The sequence below is a fragment of the Tamandua tetradactyla genome, chromosome 3 (assembly GCF_023851605.1).
Source record: "Tamandua tetradactyla isolate mTamTet1 chromosome 3, mTamTet1.pri, whole genome shotgun sequence".
Lineage (NCBI taxonomy): Eukaryota > Metazoa > Chordata > Mammalia > Pilosa > Myrmecophagidae > Tamandua > Tamandua tetradactyla.
In genome coordinates, this window is record NC_135329.1 from 174,477,655 (window position 1) to 174,488,884 (window position 11,230).

The 11,230-nt window shown below is 39.3% G+C and overlaps 1 long non-coding RNA gene across 1 annotated transcript; it reads right to left on the minus strand.

Moving 5' to 3' along the window:
• Positions 1-876: 876 nt before the first annotated feature.
• LOC143676492 (uncharacterized) lies at positions 877-9,828 on the minus strand. Its single transcript, XR_013172139.1, has 4 exons — positions 9,750-9,828; positions 8,838-8,982; positions 8,117-8,232; positions 877-1,023 (listed from the first exon to the last, which is right to left on the minus strand). It is a non-coding gene; the product is annotated as an uncharacterized LOC143676492 (long non-coding RNA).
• Positions 9,829-11,230: the final 1,402 nt, after the last annotated feature.

Below are 11,230 nucleotides of genomic sequence, written 5' to 3' on the forward strand. Positions count from 1 at the left end.
GTCTGTTCTATCTCCTGAGTCCCTGTACCTGGGAGAGTGATCTCAAATTTAAAAAATTTGCTCCTATCTTGAATTCCTATCCCCTTGATGAAGCTTCCTCAGAATCTCATCCCTCCTGGCTGCTACTGGCACATGTTGACTAGGTCTTGCAACTTCTACATGGCATAGTCCTTTTCCTATCCTGTTAGCTCCATAACATTACCCAGCTGGGTGATGCCATGACTTAACCCGAATTATAGGCTGAGGATTGGGAGGAGAGGTAGGGAGCAGATCCTGAGAGGGTCACACGTTTTCATGTGTGGAAGAGACCTGTGAATTGCCTCAAGGAGGCAAGTTTACTAGTTCTTAATAGGGAGGGGTGAGATACTTCTATTTGAAGGCTTACGAGATTCAGGAATCTAGGCTTTCAATGTTTTAGGGTGATTTACTCAGATGTCTACATCCCAAATATCAGGGTCCCAATTTCCCCAAAACAGAGTCTAGATCTTGACATAAAAGACCTCTCTTGGTTGAATGCTTAACCTTCTCTGAAACTTGGCAACTTGACTATTAAGCCTTGGGCCTGGACCTGGTCCTCAGCTTTCTCTGTCCTCCTACTTCAGGACTTGAAAAGCCCCTTGTAAGCTACTAGGGAGGTCTTCTAGCTTTCATATCTAGTGTTTCAATTGTTTGTTAATTACTTCAAGATTTTCATTATCTCTTTGTAGGACATCAATATGCTTAGCCATAGCCATCCAATCCCATGGCTGTTAGAGCTACCATTTCCCCCATAACTCCTCAGCAGCCTGATACATCACAGTCAATTAGTGTGTTACCCCTCACCAGCACACCATCTCAATTCACCTCTGGTAAGGATGTTAACAACTGGGCTGCCACCTCACGCCAGTGCTACCTGTATTTCATCTACACCGGGGATGGGGCCTCATTGCCAGCAGGGAATAGATGATCCAGCTCCAAACCTTCATCTTATCACATGCTGTTTTAGACTATTCCCAGTTACAACAGTCTCAGCTTGGGTTATCCCTGCGGAAGAAATGGGAGTTACGTAAGGGAGAAGCAAATAGGTATAAGGAAATTATAGGCAATGTGTCAGTGTTTGGATTGGGTGGTGGAATCACTGCTTTTTATTATATTATGCTTTATAACTTACATATATTTATATATCGTATTTTAGGTTTATCTAATGATATGTTCAAAAGGTAATTACAAAGGGGAAATATAAATTGGCTATTAATCATTTACATTTCATAGCATCTTATGCTACATAATTAGAAAATTATGAAAAAAGCATTACCATCTCTAAAATTTCCTTTTCAATTTCCAAATACTTTAAACCAGTTTCTGTGGGTTTTTTTTTTTTTTTTTTGTGGTTGTTGTTGCTGAAAATAGATATGGTCTAAATTAGCATTACCTAAGAATAGTGGTAGTTCATTATCTAATCTTGTCTTGATATTGATTTTGAATAGAAAAAAAGGCTCAATTATCTTTTTAATAAATATAGTCTGCTTTAGCTTTTAACCAATTAATGTTTTAAGTTTCCATTCTGAGGTACAGATGGAGATCAATAAATCTCTATAAGAAGTCTTGGTCTTAGAGTTCTGAAATAACACTCTCAGCATAATAAAGGATAGCTTCCTAGGTCAAGTTCTAATAAATTGTTTGTGCTGATCTTGCTTCATTAAGCTTCGTATTTCCATAGACTTTGTTGCAATATTAATTACAATCCTCAATTCTTTTCATGAAGGAATCCTTAAATATTAATAAGTGTTTGCACGGGCCAGGGTTATTAACTAAAATCTTGGATGACTAGATTTTGTTTTTTAAACAAGGGAGTGAAATCATCATATGTATGTTTTGTAAAAATATATCTGGCTGTTGCGTGGATAACAAATAGGAGAAAAATGTGTAAGAAGAGAGGGCAAGAGGCCATTGGCAACTCTTAAACCAAAGTCCATGTAAAAAACAGTAAGTGTCTGAATCAGACAGTGGCAGTTAAAATAGAGAGGGGAAAGCAGAATTAAGATATCTTTTGGGTTTAATCTATAGAAGGACTGATGATCAATTAGGTATAAAGAGACAAAGGACAAAAGCTAATCAAAGGTGAGTGGAGTTTCTAGTCAGGTTGAGTCAGTGAAAATGGTACCAAAACACAACCTAGTAATCAAGGATGCATTGATAAGTTTGGCAGAGAAAGCAACAGCAACTCAAGGTTCAGTCATGTTGAGCATGAGACGTCTCCAGGGTACTGAAGGAGAGCCATCAGGGATGATTGCCAAGGGAATACTTTGTAAGATTTTATAAAATCTTATAAATACTTTTATCTCTGCCATTGCCTCATTTGTGCATTTCCTATTTCCCCAGAGGAAACCAGAGAGGGCCAGACCCTCCAGATCTGTAGGAAGGAAGAAAAGAAACCCGTAGAGGCATAGCCTGAGCTAGAAAAGCAGCTTGGGTCAAACCTATTAGTAAGTGTGGCTCCTTGGGGGCCTAACATGGAACTGATTATTGTTTCTCTATTATTTTAGATTTTGTTCTTTTTGAAATCACAATACAAATATTTTCAAAATCAACACAAGCCCAATTCTTTATAAGTTTGTAATATACAGCTCATGCTAAAAGTGAATAATTACACAGTGATAATCAAGCAACCCATATCTCCCAGTTGGCCAACAAGGAAATAATCAATGTATAACAATGGATCTACCAAACATCAATAACAGCTACAAGCCAACTAGTTCTTTGGCAAGTGGGATGTACAGAGCATTAGCAGCAGGCCCACTTTGAGCTTTTATTTTTAGTTGCACTCAGTGGACCTTTAAATAGCTTTGCATTGGTAGAAATGAAAACTCCCTGAAATACGTTACTACTTAAATCAGCATAATGCATTGGGGTTGGGGGAAGAATTCTTTCCCTGGGGAGATATTTTACATTTTAGGAACTATAAAAGAGAGGTTTAATACTAAAGTATTTATTTGAAATTTTCATATTCTAGTAAACTTTATGAATGTGTTTTTGGGTTTAATAAAAATGCCAACAACTGGTGTTCATCCTCAAAGCTGTTCTCACTTCTGATATTTGTTTTTTTGGCATCTAATTTTAGGGCAATTATTGTTTCAGTTTGATAGCTATCCCTGCAATTTTGCTATGATGCCAACAGATGGAGATAAAAAGATACAGGATCACACTTAGAGGACCTGACGCAGAGATGCAAGAAGAACAGGCAATTAATTGATTGACACAACTTTTTAAGCAATTATTCGGTTTTATAGTCAAAACAATGCAAATACATTGTTGTGGGCAAGTTTTAAGTAAATTAATTTTGTCTTCTGGACCCTCAATTTCCCCATTCAGCCACTTTTCACTGCAAGCACTTCTTCCATCCCTGGTGCACTTATTAATACCTGTTCCTGTTTCAAAAATAACCGAAAAATCTACTACTTACTATGCTGATTCTTCAAATACTATTTTGGTTACTCCTCAGATCAATCTGTAAGGTAGGTTTTGCTATAGCCCTTTCACAGAGGATAATGATTCTCAGTGGAAACTGAGCATCCAAGAGATTAAATAACTTGCCTAAGCTACCCGAATACATAAGTGGCAGAACTGGGAATTTTTAAAACAAGCCTACTAAAACTTCACCATCACACTATACCTACCTCATATATTACCTGCCTGAACGCTTTCAAATTCTTTAATTAAAGGGAATTCTTTTGAAAAGATGGAATTTCAAGTGTGGAAGAGTATGGGGAAATTCTAAGGTCTCTGAGGACGTAGATTCTTCAGTCACTGGACCTACTAAGCACTCAGAAGCCATGTTGGCCTCTGTGACTCAATTCAGCAAATGATGATTTAGAGTTTATGTGGGCTGGACACTGTGCTCAGTGTAACAGCAGAAACAAGATCAATGAAACTAAGTTCTGCCTCCTAATAAGCTCGTAATTCTCTACATCTTTGCCTACCAAACATCACTGGGTGGGTACCCTAACAGAAGAATTTGGCTTAATGAAGGTATCATGTAGGTTAGAGTGTAACTTATTTGGACCTATCCTAAGCCCACACATTCCACACAGCATCACAAATAACCAGAAAAGCAGAGGAAGAGAGAGAGAAAGAAGAGCAGTTGACAATCTCCTGCTTATTTTCAAGACCAGAAGTTTAATGGACACTTATATGTCATAGTGGGCATTTATTTTGTTTATCCTCATCCTTCTGTGGTAGGTTGAATAATGTACCCTGGCAAATAAATTCTTAATCTTAATCCATGTCCCTATGAGTATGAGCTCACTGTAAATTGGATCTCTTGAAGATGTTATTTTTAGTTAAGATGTGGCCCAATTGAATGAGGGTGGGTCTTAATGTGGATTACTAGAGGCCTTATAATGAGAACTCGGGAGTTACAGAATCAAGAAGAGAGAAGGCTAGAGGAAATACAAGCCAAGGAACTCCAAGTATTGCCTGAAGCCAGCACTAGAATACTAAGATTTTCAGGAGAAGGCTGATGTCTTGATTTTGGACATCTTCTAGCCTCAAATCTTAGCCTCAAATCCTGAGCTTGTAGTTTAAGCCAACCCATTGTGTGGTAACTGTCACGGTGGCCTGGTAAATTGATACAACTTCTTGGAGAATCTACCTACTTTATACAGGGTACTGATGAAGCTTTTAATCACAGGGGTCCTGCCTCATTTGACCATGGGAGCAGGCACATGACTCAGGTTATCCAATCACAGGACCATGTCCCTCAGGGCATAGTGATTGGTCTAGAGGCGTACATGTGCTCCAAGCAGAGCCAATCAGAGTCCACTTCTGGGATTGATGTCTGAACATCAGCAAAAGAAGCTATTTTTTCCACTGTGATTTCTAATCTAGTACTATGTGAAACTTGCTCACCATTTGGAAAGAGTCTGCAGATGGAATAAAGCCAAACAGTGTCAAAAGATGGGGAGACACACGGGACACTGATGACATCATTTGAACTCTTTGGATGTATTTCTCAGACTTCAATGATATGAAATAAAAAAAAAAGAACAGAAAAACACATGCAAGCAAAAAGTTTTGTAAGGGTGTATTTTGTTCTTTGGCTCATGTAACTCAAAAGTTTCAAAAGTTAGATTAAAAGTGTAAGAAGTTAGGCTGAATTTCTGTCCCTTGGAACTAAAAGAATCCTGATTTTAAAAAACAAAATAGATATTACCCTTAAACCCTGCTGGCCAATAGTTAGTAGAACTGCATCCTAAATTTCTGAGAATGGAATAAGGGCAAATCAGTGGGCCCAGTAGTACATATCCACTGCTCTTCATTTGCTGTGCCTCATAAGAAGAAATCTCTTGGATTTGAGTTGATTGTGTTCTCCAGGGTCCCTTTCAGGAGGAGTCAGAGCAATCTTTGTTAGTTTCCCTCAGTATTAGGGATGTCGCTGAGGGCAGCCTCTGTGGAATCCTAAGTATCCAAGGCAGCCTTTACTCCCTTTTAGCGATTTGAGCTGTTTTGCCACCAGGTCTTAGGATTTGACCCTTTTTCTTTGCTCTGACTCTCTGAAGATGCTGAAGCAAATAACTGAGATCATTGATATGAGGTTTCTACTTCCATAAAGAGTAATATTCTCACTCATTCTTTCTGGTAATGAATAAAGAGACTTCTGAATATGAATAATCTAAAAATAAGCATTTTGTGCACACACACACCCCGCCCGTTGTTAAATCAGTGAGTCATTAATCAATTTCATTTACCTGGCACGATAGGCAAATGAGGTCTGGAAACAACCACCATGGCTGATAGATGTATGGCCTATCATCCTCTAGTCAGAAATTCAGCTACTGAAACCACATGCAAAAAGTAGCTGAGGTTTCAGCTTCACAAGCTCTGATAATTTACCACTAAAAATAAGCATGTACTCAAGAGACAACTACTATGTAAACACTCTCAGAAAGATTTTTTCCAGCATCTGCATACAGAAGCTGCCATTCTATGCCCAGGGAAGCTAAGGGCACAGCACAAAAAGAATGCTTTATCGTTGGGGGGGAGCCAGCATTTGCTGAGCATAAAGGAAAGGCAGAACAAAGAGTAGCTTCTCCTGTTCAAGCAGGGAAATGAAACGTGATTCATTGTTCTATCTTAAGCCTTTGCACGTTTACTGTTCAATAATTGTGCTAGATATTTGAGCTTGCCTTTCGTTAGAAACTTAATGCCTATCCCTAGCATTAATCTTGGGCTGCAAAATACTTACTAGAAAGCACAGACATGAAATTCTCCTGATTCTCACTGAGAATTCTGCAGTGTCCAGCAAACGTATGTAGTAGGCGCTTAATAAATTGTATTTCTTGCTTTCTTTCTAGTAATATTATTTTGTCCTACTTTAAACAAGTATGATTTGCAAAACAGAATTATATGTATTTTGTTTGTCTTGCCTTGAGTGGGGTATGGTGAGGTCAGCCGCAGATCAAGAAAGAGAGATTGGTAGAGTTTGAGAGATTTAGACTTTCAGTTCCTGGGGAAAGGGTAGCATGCCATGCAGGAACACACAGGGAAAATACCAGGGTTGGTCATCAGGCAGAGAGAGAGAGAGAGTGAGCAAGCTGAATTGAGAAAATGTCTTTATTGCGGTTTCTGTGGGATGTGTGCAAGGGTGGGGCGGAGACACACCAACATAAGATGGGCTAGCTATATTTGAAAGGAGCTCTCCTAAACCGGGGTTGGAATTGTGTATGGGTAACAGATGTGTAGGTGGGGCTTGGCCACCTGGGGAGACCTATAGATATTAAACACCAATTTACAGAAGCTAGAAAATGTGGTCAATACAATAGGGCAGGTAAATCAAGACATGAATATGGCAAAATCACAGGACTCCTTCCTTTACCTCAGGATGATTTTAAATTTGCATACCCCCTCACTGCATTTAAACTGCAACACAATTTACATACAACTTTTCAGTGACACTTTTAGTATATTTAAAAAAAAACAAGCAGGGTACCTGTTTGTGCATGCTATTTTGCCTCCAGTAGGATTTGCAAAGGAAGGGCTAGAGGAAGAACTGACCTAAAGAACAGCTGTTTAGTGAAGCAGGAAGTTGAAACTATTAAACCTAAAATTAGGTTTGAGGATTATCTGAGGTCTTCAGATATTCATACAAATTGTATTCTTCATTATCGTGGGGAAATGGGATGGACTGTGCCGTGAGTACAAATTTACTGCCGAGCATTGACAGGAAATCCTCCAGAATCATCAATTCATGGATTTATGGGTTTGAATATGAAGTTTTCCCTTGGATCACACTCTCATCATGTTGGTGACTTGTTTTGACGAGTCTGGGAAGTACAGAAACCTCTGCCAAGATGAGGAGGCGTGGGGAACGATATATGGATGGGAAATAACCTCACGTTATGTGGTACTCTGCTTTCTCAGATTGTTTGGAAGTCTGAAAGCCTAAGCCTGACCTCAGAATAAACCAGCCTTCCCAGTTGACCTTAGTTCCTCAACGGCCCATCCCTGCCCCTTGTGTTGCCCGGCTAGTCACACTGTAGAGGACCTTGTAATGAAATACTCACTCCAGGTCCAAACTTGAGTGTCTCTTCAGGGGTTGTTTTAAATTTAGCAACTGGTTTAGTTTCCTTTCTCTTATTTTGAGTTCATTAATTATTTGTTGATTTCATATAATTACACATACCATTATTTAAGGGGGATTGAGTATTTTTATATTTTTCACTTACCTGTTTTATGATTCTTGCTTTCAGCATTTACTACCATTCCTGGCTACCAGCCAGCTTCTTTCCATTCTTTCTCCCCAAATCAGAATTTACAAAGACCAGCACGAATTCTATTGCTCGGGAAGTTTCACATGGGAGTAAATGTCAGAAGTCCAGAATTTTAGAAACAACTTGGTGACTAATAATTTCATAGATTTCAGCGAGTCCTGGGCCCAAAGACCTTGCTTTCTCCATTTCAAATTTCAAGTTATGGGAAAAACTGGACCCATTCTGCAGATGCCATAGGTTGTATGAGGGGCTAATGAAATAATATGGGTAAAAGGACATTGGAAATAAGCAAAGTACTGAAACATATGTAAGGATTTATTTTGGTAAACCCTGAACTTAATAATTAATAATGAAAATCAGCGACTTACTTAAGGATAAGCATCAGAAATTTCTTCTCCTATGAATTCCTCTCCTTTAGTTGGGTCTTCTCCTGTGAGCTCAGACAAGTTGGCCCCAGTTTGACCTTCAGTATGGCACCAGAGGCCTAAAAAATGTGGCTCTGTGTCAAGGTAAATCTCAAGGTTGGTCCTCCTGGGTCTCTTACCCAGTTTTGGAATGGGTGGGTGCTGATTAGTCTCTCTGGCAGGTCCCCACACCCCTTGCTGGATACACAGGGGTTTTCTAGGTGGCTTCTATTGTTCAAGTATACCTTGCCCGCTTTGATGGTCAGTTCTAGGTGTCAGTTTGGCTATAGTCCCCAAGCGCTAATCTAGAGGCTATGCAGGTATTTTGTAGACATGATTAGTATCCATAAGTAGTTGATTTTAAGTAAAAGAAATTATCCTCCGTAATCTGGGTGGGCCTCATCCAAACAGGTTGAAAAGCCTTAAGAGTATAGCTAAAGAACTGAGAACCTGTGGACTCTAGCTTAGGTTCCCACCCAAGAGTTCTAGCCTTCCTGACAGCTTCTCTTACAGATTGGAACTTGCCTAGCCAGCCCCCACAGTCGTGTAAGCCAATTTCCCTGCAATAAATCTCTTAATATATAAAACATGTACCATGCATATTCTCTGTAAATATGCTGTTCCAGTTTCTCTAGTGAAATCCCGACTGATACACCCACCAAGACCAGACTGGGGACACACTGACCTTTTCTCCAACATGGCTTTTTAGAAAATTCTTCCTGTGCCAGGCACTGAGGGACCAAAGATGAAAAAGACCATTCTGGTCTAGATGTGTTCACTGCAGACTTTAAAAATTTCCAAGAAAGATGTCCTGAGATATTTTTAAATCCCTAAAATCAGGAATATGTAAATGCTTTATAGTCTCCTGGATTTTCTCTTGAATAATATTTTTGCCCAGAGTCACATATAATATATGAACATTTTCACACCGCTAATTAACTACCTTTCAACTTTGCTCAAGCTTAATCTTTTACCAGACAATTTTTTTTTTATGCATAGAAACAAGAGCTTTGTGTGTTATATGCTTGGCTTTTCACCAGAGATATAACAACATCAGCAGTGAGCACAGGGCCGAGAGAATGACTTTTCAGTAGATTCATCCATCTAAACCAGCCCTGGACCTGAAAACCATTCACTTGGACCTGAAAAACAGCCTTTCAGTTCAAACAATTCAGCTCATTGCCTCAAGTCTACATATAATTGACATCTTTCTCTCCTGAAGCTGACAAGGTGTGTGTTAAACACTTTGATGCCACAAGTTGACCACAAAATGCACTTTATTCTCCTGTCCAACTTAGCTCTCTGGTTGTTGATGCCATTCTGTCCACTAGGACACCTCCCCTTGGATACGTGCCACTCATTTCCCTTCAGGAGAGAATGCAGTAAGGTGACAGCCTCTAGCTGCTGCACCGTATTTCTACAAAAGCCATGCTCTCTGTAGGCTTCCCCCAGTCCATAACTGAAAATGGCAGTGGTACTAGAACCAAGCTATTTCTGCCAATGCAGGATCCTGTAATGGGCAATCATTGCTCTAAGGATCCCCATCAGCATGGCCAAGGCTTTCCAGAGCTTCCCTACAGTGTGAGGCTCCTCCTACCTGGTCCTCCTTTCATTCCCCTCTCCTTTCATAGGTGTCAGACTTGCATTGTCATATGATGACTCTCCCTCCAAGTTCCTCTCTGTCTCTCCTTTATTTGTCATAATACATTTCTTGCACTTCAATTCCATCTTGGCATCTGCTTCCTAGAGTACCTGAACTGACACAGATTTTTTGTGTCTGGCTTCTTTCGTTAAATATTACACCAGTGAGATTTATCCATGAACAATCCTTTCGTTGAAAAGTTCTAAATATAAATCAATAAAGCTATTAAAAATTCTATTGGTGTAAATATTAAAATTTGATAACACTTTCCCTCCTTAAGTCTTGATCAAATCCTCACTGAAAGTCTAATATTGCTTGATGTTTATCTCTGATAAGAACATGTCCAGGTCCCAGCTCACAAACTATCAACTGAACACTCATTCATATAAAAAATAATACATAAATGCCTACCCTGTGCCAAGCACTGGAAAGGGCACCCCGTGTCATGCCAAACTGATTCCGAATTCATTAGGCTGGAAGTTGACGACTCCACAATGTGGCTCCAATCTGCCATTTCAAGTGCATCTCATATACCCTATGTCACCCTTGAAGATATATTTAACACCATGCCAAGGATTCTTTCAGGACTTCTGACTTGAGCCAGTCTGAATCTCAAGGCAGATTTGGGCAGGACTATAATCCCTTCCTCTTTGAACCTCCAAATGCTTGACTTCAGCCCCTAGCACAGCTTTTACAGTGCTAGTAACCTTGGAGAAAAGACTGGGTTAAGAACTGAGAGAGCTGAGTTCAAGAACCTGTCCTTCCACTTACTGCCTTCATGATTTGAGCAAATCACTTACCCTTTCTGAATGTCATCTGTACAATAAAGAGATCAAATCAGATATCTAAAATCCCTAATGGTCTTATTGAAGACTCTGATGACCCAAATGATTAAACAGAGAAGGCCAGACAGTACTGGCCCATTTGGCTGCATAAAGAGCCACAGCATGTACATAATGGTTGAGCTATCCTCAGTTTGTCATTAACTAGGATGTAATCTTCTGGTCTGCTGTGCCCCCAAATGCTAAGTAACCCTGTTCTTCAACTGCTACCTATTCTGTGGGCGTTTGGGGACCTTCATTTTCTATACTCAGTCTGGAATCTTGGAGAATGCCAATTTTAAGCTGGAAGGAGATAAAGTTGGCCCTGTTTTTCTGAACTTAAACAAGCTGAGCATTCTGTGATCCATTTGTGTCATAAATATGTGCACACACATAAAAAATTCAAACAATGTCATTAACATGTTACAGCTGTCATGCACGTTAATAGCTTTGATTTTAACTTGTAGTTGTATGCAATTTTATATCATTTTGAATATGAGTCTAAAACTTTTCATTATAAGCAGCAAAATATTCAGAATTCTAGGACTACAGGATTAGTCATTTCAATAATAATCCTTTTGTATATTCTTGAATTTCTGTTAATGATGTAAAAAT